Source organism: Gymnogyps californianus, chromosome 4 (assembly GCF_018139145.2).
Source record: "Gymnogyps californianus isolate 813 chromosome 4, ASM1813914v2, whole genome shotgun sequence".
Lineage (NCBI taxonomy): Eukaryota > Metazoa > Chordata > Aves > Accipitriformes > Cathartidae > Gymnogyps > Gymnogyps californianus.
In genome coordinates this window covers 46,406,476-46,423,535 of record NC_059474.1, presented here as the reverse complement: position 1 = coordinate 46,423,535, position 17,060 = coordinate 46,406,476, and the positions used below count along the sequence as shown (strand labels likewise).

General features: G+C 36.3%; 1 long non-coding RNA gene across 1 annotated transcript; it reads left to right on the top strand.

The window, feature by feature from the left end:
* The first annotated feature begins 10,525 nt into the window (after positions 1-10,525).
* LOC127016309 (uncharacterized) lies at positions 10,526-16,725 on the top strand. The gene is made up of 3 exons (XR_007766475.1): positions 10,526-10,573; positions 16,057-16,203; positions 16,642-16,725. It is a non-coding gene; the product is annotated as an uncharacterized LOC127016309 (long non-coding RNA).
* Positions 16,726-17,060: the final 335 nt, after the last annotated feature.

The following is a 17,060-nucleotide window of genomic DNA, read 5'->3' as shown; positions in this document are numbered from 1 at the left end:
ATTTAATAAATCATCACACTTTGTCAAATCAAATCAGTCACTATAATAAACCAATGACAGTGCAGTGCACTGATGTATAGAAAATACTGAGCACAAAATATCACCAGTGATTAACTACCTATCATTGTACCACAGACCATAATTCACCTTCCTGAGAAAGCATTTATGATAGAACATAATATAATAAAGTCTTTCAGCAGGTGCCATTATAATGAGGAAAACTGACTCAATGGAGTCTATGCATCCAGTGAAACTTCCATCCCTTCTAGAGGCCACAGCTTCTTACGCTAACTGCAGCCCTCTAAATGAAGTTTCCCTTCATTTTTGGGGACTGTGCCTGTTGAAAACCAAATTATGCACAAAGCTTATAACAGCAGTAGAATTTGTTCTGTGCTTCTCTTGCAAATATTAAGATACTTTGGCTTCTAACATCATGCTTTTTTTTCCTAGTTTGATAAATAACTCTTCTTCAGTATTTCTAATTATCAGAATCAAGTGCTGGCCACGCTCCGTTCACCATTTGTTTCACCTATTTGTTATGCTGTTATTTGCTTTTTTTCATGTACATCATAAAAAAGTAATTCTGGGAAATGGATTCATTAATAATTGTAATCATAATGCTGTAACTTTAATTTCTTCAGAATTGAATGCATAGTGGCTATATTACTTTTTAATTTACAAGCTGGAAATCTAGGGAGCACAAGCAGGTAAAATGTTTTTCATAGCTTAAAAATGGGCTCTGGGTGTTTATGAATACAATAGTAATGGTAAGGAAAAGATTAATAAATCAGGTGAGGCACAATATAATCAACTTTAAATTTAATCTGAGGATGGTAAAAGTATATGCGACATGTCTAAGGATGCAGTCTTGCAAACTGTTACTACTGTGGCAGCACAGATTTTGTCAATAGTGCGGCAAAACTAGGTGCCATACACATTCATTAACAGCAAGACGGAACAAAAGCGGCTAACGTGCAGTGCTGGGTTTTGTGCCATCTGTGACACAATTGGTGACACCTAGCACTCTGCCTCATATACAGCAGGAAGGTACGGAGTAGGTCACATTTACAGTAGGAGACCTAAGGGAGCACATGAAATTTGCCTCTCCTGTGCTCCTGGAATCTTAAGGCCAACAAAGTAAGCCTGTGGTTTGTTTGGCCCTTTCCATTTTACCCTTATTTCATGTCTAGGGATTTACTATAAAAAAGAGCTGTCAGTAATAAAGTTGGGAGCATTTTCATTAGCTCTGAACAACCCGAATTGGTTGAATCCAGTGTGGTAATTCATTTAAAAACAGAATGCTGATCAGGTAGTACTCTCCAGCTGTCTGTGGAAATATTTTCAAAGGTTCTAAATAAGATTTGTAACATTTTTGAATCTCATACAGAGATAGCCAGTGGCCGGGCAGCAAAGGGTGACTTCCAGCTGTGATGTTCCTTCTCAGTGATCAGCTCAGCAGTTCCTGGAGGAACGAGGTGTAAACCAACAGTGCTGTCATGCTGCTGGGCATCACCAGTCGCTATGGCAGTGCTCCCCTTGTATGTGACTTCCAGACACTGTCAGGGCTTGGGTGCACCCAGTATTCACTGTTTGACAAGCCAGCACAGAAAATGTTGGAATGTAGTTAAACAAGTGGCTGGTTTATGAGAGCAATGGGAGAGGCTGCTAAGCATTGAACCCTCCAGCTAAGAGAATAGTTTAAGTGTGAGAATTAACATGGTGTGTCTTGGGTTATTTTAATGTATACAGAACTGTAACAACAATTTTCACTCTGTGCTGGGCCATGCTGACACTTGAAGCTCCTGACTCTTCTTCACTGGATTTATACTGTTTTGTTTAGTTTTGGTTTGTACGTGATACTTATCCTAAATAACGACTAGTCTGAGTGGTTATTTTGGCAGCTTTGCTTAGGTGCCAGCTACTACGAAATTTATGTGCAATTTTGTGGTTTGGTGTAGTGAGTGTCCCCGCATCCAATAACGACTGAAATTAATTTCTATTACTTTTGCAGGAATTACAGTTCTGTAAATATTCCTCGAAATCTGCCCATGACATAATTTCTCAACGTAAGAGAAATGTTTCTCCTCAACTTTGTATACTCTTCCTGTATTTTTCATCCATTCAGACTTTCAAAAGCATATGCTTTTGGTCCTAAAGTTCAATTGAAGAGAAGGCACGGCTAGTGTGAGGTATTTTGCTACCCTCAATACCTTAAAAATTGTCACTTTTCCACCTTGACAGCACTGATTTACTGATTAATAGGCCATCATCTTGCCTTTGTATAAAGCAATTGCTCTCAGCTCCTGCTAAATTACCAAAGGAGCTGTAAAACAGACTGCTGCACATTGTACAAGTTTCCACCACTCAAAACTCTGTGAGAGCCACCAAATCGTATTAGGGCAGCAGCTACTGGCTCCTGATGAGTTCCTGAGGCAGATGACCTATTGCTCCCAATAAGGACAATTTGGTAGCTTGGGGCTGTACAAATCACTAGCCTCCACTGGACTGATCTGTCCCCCAGTAAAATACTGTACTCACACATCTTTTAGCTTTGATTTCTGCTATGGGAGCCCCACAGAGCAGCCAGGTTAAAAGGATTCACACAACCCTTATGCCTTCTTTGTATTTCCACTGAAACTCAAAGTAGATCTTAAGTAGTGCATAGTTAATCAATTGACTTAAATCAGTTGTCTGCATGCCTGGTGTCTGGGATGGAGAAATTGCAAGTGTCTTGGAAACGGGGATGGAGGAATCCAACTCTATTTGCTACTAAATGACTCCTTACAGAAGTGTGGAAACATGATATTCTGGAGATTTCATACCCTTTCCAAACCTTTCAATTAGACTTGTAGTGTTCATGCCACTTTGGCTCTTGAGAGTATGCTTATTGTATGTGCGAATCATTCATTCATCACCTAAGTGTCCACATAGTACAGTTGTTCTGTAGGGTTTGTTTTCAGTAGAATATTTTGCTCTTCTTTCCCTCCACTTTGCTATGCAGACAGCTTCTGATCGTGCTTGTGCACGCTGCCCGTCTATGCAGGTGCAGCTGCCTTGGGTGTAAATTCCTCCTCTGGTATTTTGCCTTCCTAAATTTTAGAAAGTGTGGAGAATATAAAATGTTGCCTTCTACTTCTTTTGCAGCACCGACTGCGCCCAGTTCACCATTTTAATTCTTCTTATTTGTACCCCGAACGTAATGTTATTTTATTTTATAATTCATCTCGACAAATTCAATAGTGCTCGTGGCCCATATCCAAACCCATCTTTTCTTAAAGCTGGAATTAAAAATGATCGTGTGTCTTGGTACCTCCCTACCCCTGAAGTTTGTATTTCACTCCTGCCAACAGCATGTTTCTTTATATGTGCACCTCTCACAATTTGACATATAGCTTGTAAGGTCTTCAAGATATTATATGTCAACAAGTAAATCAATTGAAGAGAAGTTTCATTAACTGAATAAGAACAGATGTGTGCATAGGGTAACTTATTCCTCATTGAAGGAGAAAGTGTATGACCTTTGCAGTACTTCAGTCTCAATTAGCTGATAGGTAGATGGTGTGGAAGGTTATATTTCTATGAGGCTCTTGTCTGAGCCGTTGGGAGTTAGCTGTTATGCAAAACTTTATGTTACATATATCAGTCAAATAATGCTCAGTAGATCTTTGTCATACAGCAGAATATGTGACAGATTCTAACAGAACTTAGTTGATTTAAATAATAGATTTTTTGGTAAGTATATGGTTTTCCATGTTTAGCTTTAGAAATTGCTTTGCATGGCTCTGAAGTGAAGATTTGCAGAACCCCACTGCTAGGACTATGCCCCAAATTATCTTATACTTGCGCTACTAAATAGAGACTCAGTTAAACAGCAGTACTCAATGAGGTGGTTGTTCTGAACTAGTCCTCAGTGACTATTTGACTTTTGATTACTGACCTATGGTGATCTACATGCCTACAAGTGACCATGGGCCCCCAGCAAAACTGCAGAAGAACACAGTCCTATTCTCTGCAGATGTTTTCTCATTGAGTGTATGTTTGACATAACTGCCAGTAGGATCATGTCTTGCGGTGGCAACAGCAAAAGGTGCTCACACTGGGCACTGATGATCGTCGTAAGTTTTAAGAGATCTGCTTTTCTCAACAGTTCTACCCTTCTGGTTTCCGGTGTTTTCTTTAACAATACTCAGTCAGCACAGACCCTGAAGATTCCCCACAAATATAGTAACTCCGGGCTATTTAGATCGCAAAATAGCTTTTTAATCTTTCCTTTCTCAGTTTGCACCCTCTGGAGAAGGCCGATGAAAAAAGTGCACCACTTATATCAACCTATTTAGAAGACTTTGAAAGCAGATAGCCTTTTGTCTGTGTGGTAGTGTATCCTTATTTTCTGCCTTAAACCTTCTTCTTTGAGCTTACTTACCAAAGGGTCTGTCAGCTTCAGTTCTCTTGGCTTCTTTCTTGCCCCATGTTAGCCTCATGTTCAATAATTAGGTGTTTCAATTTTCATCCAAATTTGAAAGAGAATAATTTTAAAAGAAAAAAATCAAAAGGCAAACACACAACTGTCAGAGGATTTAATGCCATTCTCAAAAGCTTCTGGTTTTTAAAAAGCGCTCTAGCATTCAAGGTGTTTTTTTCTAGTATGTTAATAAGGCCAACAAATACAGTGATGGTAATAATCTAAAAAAAATAAAAAATCCAAACCTTGTTTATTACATTGTTGTAGAATTACTTTAATAGTTACAAAACCCTATTTTTTTTTCTCTTGAGTTTAAGAACTTAAAGGAAGCTATCTCTAGTTAATGTGAAACTTTCTGATACAAATCTATCTTAAAACCTCTGATACAGACTTTGAGACAGATCTGTTATATGTGTCTACCTCTTGTGCTCTGAATTTTGCCTTTTAAGTGTGCATCACTCAGCTCTGGCCTCAAGTGTGATAAAGAATGTTAGGAAAAAATCTCTAATCTGAATCCAGTCTAGGTTTGACTTTGAATAAGCATCTCATTTTTCACTCTGTAGCCATAGATTTCACTCTAACACATCTTACAATGTCCCACTTGAGTATATCCCAGAGAATCTTTTTCCTAATTCTTCCCAAATCTTATACTAACTCTGGAAATTTGTCTATGGAGGACTTTGTTTTTGACTCCCAGTAGATCCACAGAAAATTGTTAGGGTTAATTCTGACAAGGACCAATACTTCTCCTGTCAGTTGAGGAACTCTATTTATTTATTTGCTGGGTCTGAAGGCAAGGGTGATCTGTCTCACTCTCTACCTCGACTGTACTTAATGTGAACAAGAGGTGATAGAATATAACAAGCATTCTACATAAAACATTAATTTCTGTTGCTATATGTTAAATAAAAAAGGGATAAGTACTGCAGATTTTTGGTTGGGAAATGATATTTAAACAGCAACTCTTCTAGTTGTAGCTCCAAAATTAAACCCATTTAGAGTGCACTTATTCTAAATAGAAAATGTCTTGTAGATGCAATTGTTCTGTTGCATGAAATCACATCCAAATTATTGTTTTTCTGGGTGTAAAGTACTTTATATAACTGCAGTTGTGTAATGAAGTGAAGATTAGTATACTGCACATATGAGACGTACTGTAATTGTAAAGAAAAATTGCTTTCCTTGCATTCAGCCTAACATTTTCTAAGAGTCATTTGCATTTATGAAGTCAAGCCCAAAATGTGGAGGTTTTTGCTTTTTGGAAAATGTGAACCTAAAACTGAAACAAGGAAATTAATTAAGGTGTGCTGTATTGAGGTTTATATCTGGACAGTTAAGAATCAAAAGTGCCAGGAAAATGAAAATCTTTTTTAACTGGAAGTACCATAATTCTAAATTGAAAAAACAGAAAGCAGGAGGTTGAAGAAAGACTTCAGTAGTAGCATTTTCCAGGTAAGATGAATGTATGGCATAGTTCAGAAATCCATACTAGGGGGCTAATCTTCTGAATGTTAGATTAGATAGAATTATTTAGCATGTTCTATTTAGCAGAAAAGTCTTTTAAACTGGGATCGAGCTGTTTCTCTTACAGAATCTGTATTCTCTGATGAGTTAATCATAGGGAACAGAATTGATAGTCTTCTCTCTTATCCATTTTATATCAGTTCACCCATCATTAAGTTGCACAATTCACCTGTCAGTCACAAGTAAATTCCATATGGGTGTTGCTTGCTAATTACTCTAATTTACTTTTTATATGAGGAGATGAGAGAACAAGCAAGACACTAAAGATAACAACTTCTTTAAAATAAACCCCTCATCATGCACAGTCATGTATTGATGTTTAACATCTGAATATCAATTTAAACATGGATTAAAAACTGAGGTTAGATTAGGAACAGTCCAAGTGAAATAACATTAAACTGATGTAGGTCAGAGAACACAAATCATCCTAAGGTAAAAGAAAGGGCAGGAGAGCAGCTGGAATAGAAAAAAAGTAGAATACAGGAGGAAAGGTGCAATTGTAGTTAATCTACTAAAACTGCTTAACATTGGACTAATTCCACTCCCTAAGAAGTCAGTGGGAAATTTACTTCTGATTTCAGTGGGAACAATTAGGTGAAGTGGGTAGAGAGCCCAACTCAGACAGTCCTATACTACATCTTATAATAATTTGAACTCTCAGTTACAAGCTGGTTAGATTTTATGTATAGCTTTTTGTTAAAGTTTTGCCCTATTCTTCTAGAAGAGTGTCAAGGCAGTGGGAAAGTGGCAAGAAAAGTACTTGTAACATTAACTGATCAAGTTAATAGGTTAGTTTAATGTGATGATTGGAAAATATGCAAAAATCTTGAAGGACAATGGCAGAGGTAGATTGTTATAGAGTCTTTGGATTGCTGTAATATTGATCCTAAGACTTGTACAGGAAAGTTGAATAATATTCTAATGCTGAGTGTCTTGTGTTATACATTATGAAAGGCAGAAGCTATTATTATAATGTTATAATAACTCATAACAGTCTCTCTTCTATTCTGTGCTCCATCCCCATGCTCTAATTGGGTGTAAAAATTCACTGAGAGAGAGGTGAATCCCTGAGCACACAGCTCCTTTGGGAGCCTTCTCTGCACCAGCTGCAAAGCGCCTACGAGACCTGGCACAACGGAGAGAAAGGGCATCTGCTCGGTCCTAGTACCACTAAGTAAAGGAGTGGACTACAATAGCTTCTTCACAGTGAGACAATCCCATCAGTAGACAGGATGAATAGAAATGAGTAGAAAACTTCTGCTGCTGAATCTCAGTACGTTTCTTTCTGATATGTATTACCTACTTGGAAACATGTGTCTTCTGGTTTTTGTTAATGAGAAAGTTGACAAACTCCTTCTATTTCTGACCTCTTCTGCAGCTGTTCTCAAATCTTCAGAAATAGTTCAGGGACACAGATATATTTTTCTTCACCTCCTATGAATAGATGAGAGGGTAAGTATTGCCCTCCTTTTGTTTCAACACCAATTGAAGCATGATGTAGAAGCTCCGGTTATTTGGTACTCTATTCTTGGAAGCCCTGTCTCTAAATCACATAAGCTGTCTGTATTCAGGCTGTAGTTTCTTTTCAGTATTTCTTATAATATATAGGATAATTGCAATGGATATATCTAATTCAGACAGAATAACTGCCAAAAGGAAACTGAAAAAGCATGTCTAGGTCTTTTGTGGTCTCATTTATTACCACCACAATAAGAAGCTTTTTTCAATATAATTGCTGGTAATTTTTAAAGATTTTCTTAATTTCAAGCTGTCGTGGTTTAACCCCAGCCAGCAGCTGAGCCCCACACAGCCACTCGCTCACTCCCCCTGGGTGGGATGGGGGAGAGAATTGGAAGGGTAAAAGTGAGAAAACTCGTGGGTTGACATAAACACAGTTTAATAGGTAAAGCAAAAGCCGTACATGCAAACAAAGCAAAACAAGGAATTCATTCACTACTTCCCATCGGCAGGCGGGTGTTGAGCCATCTCCAGGAAAGCAGGGCTCCATCGCACATAACAGTGACTTGGGAAGACAAACGCCATCACTCCAAACGTCCCTCCCTTCCTTCTTCTTCCCCCAGCTGTATATGCTGAACATGATGTCATATGGTCTGGACTATCCCTTTGGTCAGTTGGGGTCAGCTGTCCCGGCTGTGTCCCCTCCCAACTTCTTGTGCACCCCCAGCCTCCTCGCTGGTGGGGTGGGGTGAGAAGCAGAAAAGGCCTTGACGCTGTGTAAGCACTGCTCAGCAATAACGAAAACATCCCTGTGTTATCAACACTGTTTTCAGCACAAATCCAAGACATAGCCCCGTACTAGCTACTATGAAGAAAACTAACTCTACCCTAGCCAAAACCAGTACACAAGCTTAACTACAATTATGGTTTTCTCAGTGACAGAGAAAAACCTATGTGATCTTAACATTCTGTGAAATGTACATGTAAAATTCTGATATGGTATCCACCAGCACCAAAAGCTCCGCTTCTGGATGAGAAGAGTGACTTTTGAGTTCATGTAAAGGCAAAACTAAAACAAAACAAAACAAAAAAATTGATTTATTTGGTGGAAATTTGATGTCTTTTAAATTACAGTTAGAGTTTGTAGAAAAATCACAACTAATTCCTTGCAGGTAAAAAGTATGGAAATTCATAAGGAGTACAGAGAATTCTCAGTGCTTAGGCAGAGCAATCCTCCTGTTCTCTACCTTGCCAAACTGTGTCTATCAGAGTACTAATTTGATTAGGTATGTGAAGGTCCTGAACCCCAGTCCTTCACCTGATCCCAGATTTTCAGCGCTCACTGTCAGACCATGAGTCCACAGTTGACAGGAACCTTATGACAACCCTAAAAGACAGTACAGACACATAAGTCATGTCTTTGCTCCTGTGCTGTACACACAAAGAGTGTTTGCTCCTGCAATTGTTCTGAAGACAAAGAAAATAATAATAGTGCTGCTACAGAGAACTGGGCTCAACCACTAAAATGCACCTAAAATGCCTTTTCCATTGGCAAAATCCATTTTGGGCTGTATTTTTTCAGTTATATAATCAAACAGTCTGGTTCCTGAAGAAAAAAATGTGATCAAAGAGGCTGGTTTCCTCCTGGTAAAACCAGAAACAAAATCAAGTGGTAGATTTAAAAAAAAAAACTGCACTCATATGAGTCAATTCTGAATCTATGGCTCAGCAATGAGTAAAGGGCTCCATATTACAGAGGTGATTACATCTTTCACATGAATGACAAAACCAAAAGCATGTCAGTATTGTTCTGCAAGAATGGAGTTGTTAGCACTCCATTCTAATTCCAATTTGTGTAACTACTTTCTCCCTACCTAACTTCACCTGCAGTTCCAAATGGATGCAATCTTCAATTCCTATTATAAACTATTGTGTAAAATCACTATAGTCCCTGCAATTTACCCTAGAACTAACTGCAATTCCTGGGTGTCTGAAAAGATTCTTCTATGGTATACATTCAATTTGTAAAGACTTTTGAGATCCTTGTGAAGTGATATGTGTATATGAATATATAACATCACTTTCCTAGGTTAGATAAAAAGGTGAAAGTGATTTCTAGCTAAAACAAGTCAAATGGTATAAAATTAACCAAAACTTTGATAGGAGGGAACAGATCAATATATTACTCTTTAGATCTTTTGTTCTCTTCATTCACAGTTCTGTCAGTTACTTGATCAGCACCTTTTGTGTAGATGGAGGCAGGAGATGGAAGGGAGAGAAAAAGGTTGGCTAAAGAGAGAAATTCTGTTGTAGCTTAATCCTCAGCTGAAAGAGATGTAACATTGATGAAGTCAGATTGCACCACAGAGGAGGAGCACTGGGCCCATGTTCCTTCCATAACAAGAAACATCCCTCCTTCGTATCCTCTTGCGTCTCAAGACAGGAATACTGGTATTACTGCTGTATTTTTTCTCCTGATGTTACACTGGCTGTTAATACAATAAAGGGGATCCCAGAAAAGCTGGAGCATTTACTCTGTTAGCTTTAAGACAGGGAAAGAAGGGGGGAAAGTCAGACGTACTCTGGGCTGCTGATGGAAGGTGTTGCTTTGACTTTATTACTTACACCAGTGGTTCTAAAAGATTGTTTCACTCCAAAACACGTCTATAGACTAATTAAGAAACAGGATTTTTAAGGAATGCAAAATTACTTTTTTTTTTTTAATTATTCTGTTCCAGTTACCAGCTGGGCTTGACTTATTTTTCAATCTTAAAAAAAAGGTATTTTTAACCGAAACTCAATTTTTTTTTTCCACAGGTAAAATTTAGCACCAAGAGACATGCACAGACTTGTGTCTGCAGAGATAAATTTTTGCTATATAATTGCCAGGTGCTTTTACAGTCCTCTTTTTCATAGGCTTCTATGATTTGAATATATTCTTTTTATAGCTGAATACTTTATTTTCAATTTATGTAATCTTTGCTGTCCTTACCCCCCTTCCCCCCATTTTTTCTTTTTTTTTTTTTTGGTGCCATCTCTCCAGAATTTTTCTTCTAATGCAGTACCTCTAACTCTTACAGGTCATTTGAAACAGTTGCTAACATGCCCTTGAACACTAAAATCTGTTATGTAAGTACTGGTGGTAAGTGCTAATGATACTTAGCTCTCTCAGCACAAAAACCTGTATCTCTAAGGAATTGCACTGATTTCAGACATTTGTGGTTTTGAAATCTTTAAGACAAGGATCCAAAACAGGATACCGAGACTCAGTTCCATTGTCCACTGCATAAAAATAGGTTGGAGGTAATCGTTACTGGAAACTTGATCCAGTTGAGATGCTGAAGCTAATTTATTTTTGCTTCTTTGTGTGTGAAGCACATATTCCTTCATCAATATAGAACTTGTCAATACTTTATGGATTTTTTGTAATTTTTTTTCCTCTTTCTTAAAAGAGTGTAGTCAGTGACACTCCTTTCTCCAATCCCCATTGAGATCAATGGCAATATCGCCACTGACTTAAAAAAACAAAAATTTCACTTTTTTAAGTACCTCAAAGGAACAACTGAGATGATAGTTTTTGATGACAAGTGTCTTATGTCTTATGAATTCAACCCATATTTCCCCAAACGAAGCAAAAAAACCCATAAAGACCAGTTTTGGGATAGGGTAAAAGACATCTCAACTGTAAAATCTGTAATTCTTAAGAATGAATAGATTCAAATGGCACATTTAACGTTCTATGAAATGTATGTCACCTTTACAGATATGCATTAAAAAGGTGCTGTCATGTATTTCAAACTTGCTGGAAAAGCAGAGTTTTTCTTTTTAAATTGTGCAACCTAGAGAATAAAAAAAAAGTGGCACCTAGTGGTTTTAATGCTCCAACTTGTCAGTAAGCATTATAGATAATTACTACTTGTCTCAGTGCCAATGAATCCAATTTCAAAGCTAAATCATAAATTTGTGTGAAGATTATACAATTTGTGTAACAATTATAATGTGTCTCATTTTTCAGAGCTTTTAATATGTGTTACCAACTTGTCTCTTTCTAGAACTGGTCCACAGATTTGAAAATCAATTTTCTTTTCAGAAGTTTTTTCCTATATAGTTATAAAATTTTAGAAATCTCTGCTTCTGTATGCCTGTCCTGTTGTCTCTAAGTTTACATAACTTATGTCAATTTAATTATTCCTTTGGGTTAGAGCATCTGTATAAGCATCAGCTATTGATCAAAGATGTTTCCATCATTTTCCCTGTGTAAGATTTCCCTATTTAATCATACAGTTGTTTGTTTTCATCTCTCTGGATCATTATGACTGTATGCTGTGATTTCTAAAATGGCAGTTTTACAGGTGCCAAAAGCACAGATTGTCTCATGGCTAAAGACCAGTAAGATAGTGAGTACTGAGCTAATAAGCATAGTGCAATGCTCTGTGTCCGGTATAGTTTAATTACCTATTTAGGTAATTTTCCTCTGGATGTGATTAGCACAATCGATAAACTGGCTGCCTCTAACAATGCTTGATATATGCCTATACTTTCATTTTATAGACAACTTCAAACGTGTTTCCCTTCTGAACTCAATTTTACATGTATTACTAAGATTTCTTTCTCATTTAATTAGTTTTGTCTACCCATTGATCACCAAAATATTTCCAATTTCTTTTACGATATGATCATTGAACCAGATTGAGAATGATTGACCCCCAAATTTATGTAGTCTTTTCAATATTGATAATACATCATGGTCAAAAATATGGTATGTGTCTGAAATGGTGAATAAACTCAGTGTTATAAAGAAGTGAATGTTTATCACAAAGTGCAATTGAATTGCAATGGGACCAAAATGTAATCATTGAAAAATAATTATTTTAATATATTTCCATGCAGTTACCTTGTAGAAATGTCCTAGGGAATTTGAGGAAAATAGCACCTTTTCCAGTGTGTTGTTTCAACTTTTGTATAAAATTTTGTTGTTAATTGTGTATATTCTACAGCATACTCCATGGAAAAAAACATAATTCTCTAGAAAATTCTTTTGATTTTTAGAATACTGTCTGTAGGACTCCTGTACTTCTGCAAAACTGATTTACTTAATTCCTAATGAGTCCAAGTGGCTTTCATAAAGATATTGAGCTTTCACATAAAAAATACACACTAGAGTGCAAGGTGTGTAATTTATACTATTAATGTGTAGTAAGCATATAAAACTAAGACAAAATATAATTACTTCCTATTCAGTTGAAAAGACAATTTCAAAGATCACATTAGAAGACAAGACTTGGAGTGATACACTCAAAAAAGACTTCCTGTAAAAATCTCTTGCTGTTTTAAATTGAATTCCTCCGGACTCCAAATCTGTACTGCATTACCATCAAAGATGGTGAGATCTAGTATTTCCTTCTTATAAGAACACTCAGTGGGGGGAAAAAAAAAATCCACTTGCATGTAGAAAATGAGTGATCTAGTGCTACTTTTTTTACCTTTATAGGCTTTTATAACTATAGAGTAAGGTACAGGTAGTTTCGTATATTACTTGGCAGTTATTGATAGCAGAATGGAAATGTGAATCCTTCTTGTGCTGCATATTTACTCCTTGAAAAGGTGAAGATGATGCACATCAGAATAGGAACACTGACAAATGAATTGCAGCACTGGTGTCTTAAGCAAGTAGGATGATAACTTGGCTGTAAAGGTGCCTGAATCAGCGACTTTAGTCATTGCGGTTTGTGAGGCAAACAATGAAATATCAGATGTTCCTATCTATATCCTGGTTAGCTAAGCATGACTTCTTTTTTTTTTTTTTTTTTAATATTACAAGAAATTGCATCATGCAATGCCATTAAGCAATTTATTAAAGTCCACATTAAAAACAGTTTGATATTTGGGCTTCCCAGTATTTCAGAACAGTGACCAGTAACAAGGCACTTGCTTTGAATTTCCAGAACAATTTCAATTTTTCATGCCCAATTTATACTCATTTGTTCTTGTGCCACATTACCCTTGATATGAAATAACATTTCTCTCTTTTTGATACATTGCCTCTTGATGTAGCTGCAGAGGGCAATCGTATCAAACCTTGACTTTTGGTAGGATAAAAGCCTAGTTCTTCTCTCCCATAGTATCTATTTTTCTGTCAGATCTGTAGCTCTTCTCTGTATCCGTAGCAGGAGTGATCAGAAGATGCATCTGTGAAATTTGAAAGCCCTTTGAGCCTTCTGTGGTGGCAGAAATGCTTCTTGCTCTCTGCAGATGTTGAGAAACCCTTGCCCGGCTTGCTCAGAGGGATCTTGCTCTCTTTGAATGCGGTGCAGGGGTGCTTTGGTGCTGAGCCAAGCAGGCACACCAGCATAGTCCAACAGCAAAGAAAATCTCGTCCTCTCTTGTGTTACCTGCGATGTAGTAACAGACAAGTTTGGACGTTCCTAATCTGGCTCAAGTGCATAGTAAAAGGGTTTAGCTTAAAAAATCATAATGCTGAATATTCTGACCTAAAATCATGATAGTATGGGAGCATCCTGAGCCCTGTTGATTCCTGTGTACCTGAATTGCTGAGTTATAGTCTGTAGGAGAACAGAAGTTTTAGAATGAAGATAGAACAGAAGTAGCTGTGATTAATTTCCAAGTTAGTTGTTCTTGTGCTGGGCATACTTCTTCTACAGTTGCAGAAATGTATCAGCTGCCTAGATTCAGGTTATACTTTGGATGGTGCATTTGAGTGCTAATGTGGGTGAAAAATAAGGTCTCAGGAAGGCCTGCCAATGGAGACTGCCACTCAGAGACAGAAATACTATTTAACAAATAAAAGTAGAACATACAGGGGAAGAAAAGGGGGCAGCTGAAAAAAATGCTTTAGGAAAGAGAGGTAGTGATCTTTAGAAAGATATCTTTGAAATAATTTTCAACTTAATATGAACAAAACAGAGCAAACCCAATTTATGCAAATTGCAAATTGCATATTATTCCACTCTGTGTAATGTGTATATCACACAGATGAAGACTCTGTGGTCTCATTACTACAGTGAAAATTTTGTCACTGATTAGAATGAGATCAAGAGTTTTTCCGTAGTCCAATCTGGACTCATTTATGGCTACTGTGAGAGAGCAGATGCTCTCATCCTTTCACTACTCTCTAACTCTCATGTGCAAGTGTGACCAAATTAATTCTAAAGAGCACTTTGAAACTCACATGCTTATCCAGAGATTATGCATGGTGGCTTTCCGGACAAATTCAGTGAATACAATGCAGAATTGTTATTGCATATATAGAAAAACACTTAAAAATATTAGTAAAGAAATATATCTGAATACGATTTCCCAGGTTTAATTTTCTAAAGACTAGAAGAGATCATGCACAAAATTTTCAAAATTAAACCCTCTACAATATTTTATTATAAAAATTAACACATAATAATGCATTAACAATACAATAACATTTTGTAAATGTTATTGGTATTTTTTTAAATTTGTAAATTAACAGGGGAAAAAGTGAGAAAACACCTCTCTTTCTAATGCCATATCAAATCTGGGAGATTGCTTTGCTTCCTTAAAAAATAAATGAAAAGAGGCCATTAGATGTTCTGTATTTTTGTTTTTAAAATTAAACCTTTATAATATTCCATTAAGGAAAAAAAAGCATTGAGGCCACTTTACCAAGCATTCAGAAATGCAGCATGAAATAAAGTCAAAGCTGTACCTGCTTAAATGTTAATGGAAGAAAGATTGTGATTGTATGCCAGCAGAGCTGCACAGGAAGATTCTTTCACTTTAGTTACTTTCAAATAGAATCTATAAAGCATAAAGTTTTGTGACAATGTTCCTTCAGCCATTCTTTTCTTATTTTTTTAAAAATCAAAGGCTTCATTTTATAAGATGTTGCAGGACATATAAACATCTCACCAACTGTTGATATTTCCTCCTGCTATTTAAGAAATGAGCCGTAATTCAGGAAAAATAATAGGCTCTAATTGGGGTACATGGTGACCACGATACAGTACACAGTGTCTGATAGGTTTTTACATGCCAAAGTCCATTTGACTATGCGATTCTTTGCAGGCAGCCTTAGAACTTTCTAATTATCCAAAGGAAATGGTGCTGGTATATGTTTTGAAGTGACTGAAGAAAAATAAAAGTAGTTTTGCAAAATGTTGGGATATTTGGTGCATGTTATGTATTTTTTTAATAACAAAACCATTTTGGACACATGTAAGCAAAATACACAAATCTAAACAAAATAATCTTTTTGAGGAAAAACAGATACTGATGAAGAATGAATGTTTTAATGACAAAGGAAATAAAGGGTTATAATGGACATATGCAAAATACTCTAGTAATGTACTAACAAATGGAAAAATAAGACTTTAAATTTACATTTCATTAAAATGAATCAGTGTATAAAAGCACACAATTTTGAAGAGTACAAAAATAGTGTTTTCAACAGTCTGGTTAGCCTTGTTTATCACAGGCATACTGTAATATTAGCAAATGACTGTGGAATTCATGACATTTTATTCTCCTATTCTTCATATTTATTGGGATATAACTTTTGGAAGTGAGGCCATAAATGTTTCCTTTACCTACTAAAAGACATCTCTTTGTTTTTTATTTAATAGCTATACTGCCATTAAAACAATGAAATGCCTAGTATCTGCGATGTATAGATGAGTATGTGCAACAAAGTATGCGCCATGAATTATAATTTACCTAATCGTGCAGCATGGTGCTTTTTAGGATGAAGTTTGCATCAAAGTAGAGCTAAGGTAAGGATAGAATATATAATGCATGGTTGAATTCAAATGAAAAAAAAAAAATCATACCTGAAAGTGCAAGAATAAAATCACATAAAAAGTATTGCTTAATAATGAAAATAAACGTCACATAAACAATAGCATTCAGTTTACCTGGATATTTAAGCAGTAGGATTACTTGAAAGATACCACTGTTGCTATTGATCTATTTCTGTTGAAAAATGTAATGCCACTCTTATTTTCTAGATAATTTTAATCTCCTTTGTCTTAGGAATTGCCATACTGGACTAGACCAGAGGTCTGTCTAGTCCAGTATTTTCGTTCTGACCTTAGGAAGGATATTGTTTACCGTATCTGTAGCTACAGGAAAAAAAAAAAAAAAATTGAGAATTTCTGGCTTGGTTAATCTAGAATAATTTACAATGTTTTTTTTCCTTTCTGTTCCTCTAGGTCTTAAACTGACTTCTGCTGGATACAAAGCTTTTACCCTTAGTCCTGAAGTTTTATACATATTCCAAAATAAAGGTTATTCATACTTGTAAGAATTCAGGATGTTCATCAGATACCTCTGTTCTTTTTGGATCTCTGAGATTTTAGCCTCAGCAACTTCCAGGAACAGTGACTTCTATTCTGCTATGTGGAAGAAAAAGTATTTATGATTAATTTACCACCCTTTAATTGATTTTTTTCCTGTCCATTTATTACAAGAAATGGAGATCAGAAGTTCCCAACCATTTCCAGACTATCAGTGCATATGTTTTTATTGTGATGGGTGTGCAATGTAAGAAAGAGTAACCTTTTTCTATCACCTTTTTAAGTAAAACAATTCCAACCCTTTTGAGCATTTTTCCATCCCTTTGATCATTCCT